This window comes from Tamandua tetradactyla, chromosome 14 (genome assembly GCF_023851605.1).
Source record: "Tamandua tetradactyla isolate mTamTet1 chromosome 14, mTamTet1.pri, whole genome shotgun sequence".
Taxonomy (NCBI): Eukaryota; Metazoa; Chordata; class Mammalia; order Pilosa; family Myrmecophagidae; genus Tamandua; species Tamandua tetradactyla.
The window spans coordinates 42,900,645-42,906,507 of NC_135340.1; the positions used below are offsets into that span (position 1 = coordinate 42,900,645).

At 33.5% G+C, this 5,863-nt stretch overlaps 1 pseudogene; it reads left to right on the forward strand.

Annotated features, from left to right (window-relative positions):
- The first annotated feature begins 998 nt into the window (after nt 1-998).
- LOC143655384 (olfactory receptor 4Q2-like) lies at nt 999-1,964 on the forward strand (annotated as a pseudogene).
- Nucleotides 1,965-5,863: the final 3,899 nt, after the last annotated feature.

Here is a 5,863-nt window from a genome sequence, read left to right on the forward strand (position 1 = left end):
GTCTCTCAGTGTGAAGGTGATTTATTGCACAGATACCAACAAGGAACTGGAGTAATCTTTCAAAACCAGTTCAAAGTGGAGATGTGAGTTAGAGTTTTTATAGGTAAAGGTAAAGGGGTAGGGGTAAAAAATTAAGTAATGCCCACATGATTCATTCTTTTCAGGTTAGAAAGAGGAAAACATGAGCAATTTCTCAATCCTGTGTTGTCTCAAGCACATCTTGTTGTTTTAGCTTCAGTGATTAAATTTAGATATTAATGTGAAAACTTTTATGTACAAGGTCTTCATGATGTTTTTTAGCTGATCCTCAGGGATATTAAACGTTTGCCTTTTGAGAAGGAAGACACTGATTCACTGGGCCACAGGGTGTTCTTGATGCTTTTCTGTATTTTAGTTCCAAAAGCAGAACTGAGAAGGTGTTATTAATGTCTTTCTGGAAATAAGTACAAAGAACAGACTGCTAAGCTCAGATATTTTTTTGCTATTACATATCTTGATGGTTAAACCAAGTAAGGCTGGTCTAGCTGGAGCTGTTAAAAGTAAGAACTTGCCTATGAGGTGTGTAGGTGGGGATTTCAGAGATCAGAGGAAAGAGAAATGGAAACTTTGCAACCCAGTCCATAAGGGAGCTGCTTCAGAAAATGGGGTTGTGGGGTGGGTTGGGGCATGAAAAATGGGTCAGTGTCCACTACAGAGACAGATGAATCAAGTGAAGGTTAAAGGCACAGACCTAGGAGATGTCATACCCTAAAAAATTTGGTCACTTCATCATTGCCTCAAAATTGGATTTTGCAGGAAAACATATCAATATATTCATATCAATGGAGGAGAAAACCTTTTTTTCAGCTAATCAATCAGTATGCGACCTGGAGGAAAAAAGCATTTCTTTTGAAATGAGCAATTTATCACATATGGAGTAAAATATCTCATCTCATTCCTCTTTTATTTTTCTAATGCCTCATTGTTTAATTCCTTTGTTCTAGGTGAAATAAAATCAGATGGACAAAAATCAATCAGAAGTTGTAAGAGAATTTGTTCTGGCAGGCTTCTCAGAGAAACCAGTCATTGAGGCAGGGCTCTTTGCCCTATTCCTCATCTTCTATGTGTCCACTTGGGTGGGCAATGTCCTCATCATAGTCACAGTGGCCTCTGATAACCACCTGAATTCATCACCCATGTATTTCCTTCTTGGCAACCTGTCTTTCCTGAACTTATGTTATTCAACAGTCACTACTCCTAAGCTTCTGGCTGACTTCCTTGATAATCCAAAACTCATTCCTTATGACCAGTGCATCACCCAGATCTTCTTCCTGCACTTCATAGGGGCAGCTGAGATGTTCCTGCTCACAGTGATGGCCTATGATCACTACATTGCAATCTGTCACCCCCTGCACTACACCACTGTCATGAGTTGAGGTTTGTGCTGTGTGCTGGTTTTTGCCTCCTGGACAGGGGGATTTGTGCGCTCCATTGTCCAGACGATTCTCACTATCCACCTGCCTTTTTTTGGACCAAACCATGTGGACAACTTCTTCTGTGATGTTCCCCCTATCATTAAATTTGCCTGTGAGGACACCTTTCTCATTGAATTGCTAATGGTATCTAACAGTGGGCTGATCTCCACTAGCTCCTTTGTGGTGCTGGTTTCTTCTTATACAACTATCCTGCTCAAGATTCGTTCCAAGGAGGGAAGGTGAAAAGCACTCTCCACTTGTGGCTCCCACCTCATGGTGGTGACACTCTTTTTTGGACCTTGTATTTTCATCTATGCTCGACCTTTCTCCACCTTTTCCATTGACAAGTTAGTGTCTGTGCCGTACAATGTTATTACCCCCATGCTGAACCCCCTCATCTACACACTATGGAACAAAGAGGTTAAATCAGCCATGCAGAAGCTGTGGGACCGAATTGCACTTACAAGAACTAACTTCTCAAAGGCAGAGAATCTGAGGTTAAAGTATTGACTTTTCATTAATGTATTAAGATAAAGTGGACTGGCTTTTAATATTCTTCCATTAAATCATAATATTCCTACTTCTGACTTTATAATTAAAATTACACAATAACTCAAAAACTAATTACAGTAGCCATGTTTCTTGAAGATGATTGTATGAGGACATAGCTTTCGCAATGTGACTGTATGACTGTGAAAACCTTGTGTCTGATGCTCCTTTTATCTACAGTATGGACAGATGAGTAAAATATATGGGTTAAAAATAAATAAATATATAGGGAGAACAAATGTTGAAATAAATTTAGTAGATTGAAATGCTAGTGACCAATGAAAGTGAGGGGTAAGTGGTATAAAAAATAAGGGAAACAAAGGCTAAAATATATTGGGTTGATGTAAATACTAGCAGTCAATGAGAGGGAGGGGTAAGGTGTACGGTATATATGAGGTTTTTTTCTTTTTTTTCTTTTTATTTCTTTTTCTGAATTGATGCAAATATTCTAAGAAATTACCATGGTGATCATATTGTGAGTTTTTGATTACATACCAAAAATGGAATGATAATATGATAAGAAAAAAATACAAATAGAGGCTTGTCTATCTCTGTCAAATATTTGAATGTTATAAGGTAAGCCAAGAAATTGTTATGCAAAATGGGTTTGATTATCCTACCTTGACAAATATCACTTCATAATGTAATTTGAAATGTTTGTGTAGTTATAGTTTTATGTCTGAAATTACTGAAATATCAACAATGTCTAAAATAAATTATTGCATGTTTCTAGATGTCTCAACTGGCTGATGAAGTTTAGATGAGTAATGAACTTATAATTCACATATTATTATTTATTCATTCATTAAAATTATTTTGTCTTCACTTTGTCAAGACCTCTATATTGCTATAATCGAGATTTTCATATCTTTTTTTCCTGTGGAAAACAAATCTAGAGGATTAAAAATAAAATGATATTGTATTCAAAGCGTGTAGAATTCGAATATATTTTCATCAAAATACAAATTAAAGTAAATGTAAGCAAAAAAAAACAACAAAAGTAATTTCATACTTTTATACTGATCTCTGCTCCGTTTCATTCCTTGAAGCAAATCTGCTTTTCTATCAAGTTATGTTCTTCCAATTCTATCCCTTCTTCTAACAAATTTTATTTCATGATCTCTTTCCGTTTGTTCTGCCATTGGATACTAGTCCAAACCATTCTTTTCAAGGTCTCAGGTAAACTTTTACTTTATCTTGCCATTTTTTTCTCCTTCTTAATTTTATTTCATTCTCAATTGATGCCTATAGTTAATTAAAAATGGATTAATGCATGTTTCTCATACTCACTGAATATTTAAAGCAATCAATTAAATGAATTAGAGTGAATCAGATTTATATGGCTGTGGGACAAGAAACTAATGGACATTTCAGTCTGCTATTTTACCTCATCACACTGCTACCACATAGTAGTGTAATTGAGAGAACAATTTCCTAAGACTGTGGGTTCAAGGTACCACTTTGAATTACAAATCAAGTGAAGCTGGACAAATCATTTCAATTATTGGATCCCTAGATTTCTCATTTGTAGCATACATAGAAAGATGTCTATTTCTCAGTGATGATGTAAGGACTAAATATGCCAATACACTTAAAAGAGTCTAACTTGGTGCCTGGTTCAATACAGGCCATAGCAATTACTCATTTGTTACATTTTGTTACAATGGCAAAAAGAAATGATTGATGACTTTTGGAAGTAATTAATTCATCTTACATAATAACTGTGTGATCTACTGTAATTTACTTGTGAAGGGCACAGGAAGATGTACAGAAATGAGTTCAAGACATTTTTGTTTTCTCAATTATTAGGCACAGTTTTATTTTGTCACTGTAGTAATCAACAACCCCATGCTGACATTAGTTTTATGCTAAGGGTTATATTAATCCTAATTTATACACCTGGTTACTGCTCAATATGATGTTATAATCAAAAAGAGAAACATTAAATTGGCATTGAAGTTGAGAATGTACTAGGCCAAAATAAAATGTTAATCTAAAATAAAAATGACTATTAAGTATTTTCATTTTTACAGTTTTATTAGTCAGCAGATGATAAAAGTATTTTTTGCACTTAATTTGTGTCACAGAGTCAGAAACCAAGAATATTTGCTACATTCTTGGAAGGATAAGGTTTTGTTTTCATTTCCTTATATTTCCACCAACTACTGAACTGTATGAAATAAATGCAGGATTCAAATAAAATATATTGAATAAATGAAAGAAACTTTCAGATCATTTATAAGGAGAAGCTATTTTAGAAATGTTTCCTTTTCCAAATGTAGAAAGATAGCTTGTAAACTGAAAAAGTCTTGAATATCCGGTTTAAGTGAGGCCAAAATGATGAGGGCAGACCTTGATCCATATGAATGAGGTCCTTATAAGTAGAGAAAAATCAGGTGCAATTAATTAGGAGAAACCAGAAGAGCAGACAGAAACAAACAGATCACCATCCAAAAGGCACAAATTGAACTACTACCAAAACATTACAGACTCCAAACTTTGAGTCAATAAATTACTGTTGTTTAAATCAACAAGTTTGTATTTTTTAAGTGGCAACCCTGGCAATCTAAGAAATAACTTCGCCATTTTGGAGTAAGAGAAGGCAAATAAGATATATAAAGTACATAAGATAAAGTCACTATTCTTAAGGAATGTATAATATAAAGGAACAGACATAACTATAAATTCTACAGTCTAAATTATAATACATATTTAATACAAATAAAATGCTCTGGATATACTCATATTAAAACAGTAGTGTTTCTTTGTATATAAGTAAATACTCAGAAATGTTAATCATCAAGCAATTTAAGTTGTTTATCTTAAATCTTTTGCAAAGGCTGTGTTCATTTATAACATAACATTAGCTGCTGTGAGAAAAGAAAGACAGGTTTATTTTAAGAATATTGAGACACAAAATTTAGATATCTGTCTTTGGTAACACATTTAATAACTAGTATATTCACATCTCAAATCCAATAGCTAATGCTCCTATTCAAATGAAATATATTTCTTCCAGGTTTAAAAAATTCTCATCAGTTTCGATATCACTGCTTAGAATATGAGAGTTTATAATGAAATCACAAAAATCCTTAGCATTACATTCACTTAACACATCAACATTTAATTTTTCATTCATACCACACAATGAATGCGGGGTGCAGGTTAGCAGATAGTCTCTGATTATTGTCGTCACTAAAGCATACATATTGATAAAGACTCCACCTCAACATGAGATTCTGCTATTGCTGGGGCAGAGGAAAAGAGATATAGTAAATCACATACTGTACCTTAAATTTTCTTCTGACATTATATTGAACAATTGATTTACATCAGTAAATTCAATAACTTGCATAGATTAGACAAATTCCTTGAAAAACACAATTATTCAATGTGGTCATTGAATAGCTTAAAGAATCTTAAAGCTTAAAAAATCTGTATTGATTGACATTTATTAAAGATGTTAAATCTGTTCTTAAAATCTTTTTTGCAAAGAAAACCCATACTGACCTTGCAGTTTTGAGGAATACTGGCCAATGTATTCCTAAATCAATGTAAACTTAGAATGTTTCCAAGTTTCTATGTATGCAGATTCAAACATTTTTATAGATGACACAAATCATATTATATTACTTTCTGTAAAGAAATCATATAGATACTGTAACAAATAAAAACTGCCGTTTTAACAATTCTCTTCTTACCATTTTCCAAATACAGCTTCTTTATTGTTTATTGTTAAAACATCACCTTTACATTGAAAGGTCAGATTACTCATGGTTATCATTATTTTTTTTAAGTTTTTTTGGCACGTATGGCCAAGTGCCACATGTCCCAGGGAACAAGTCACCAAATTTTTGGTT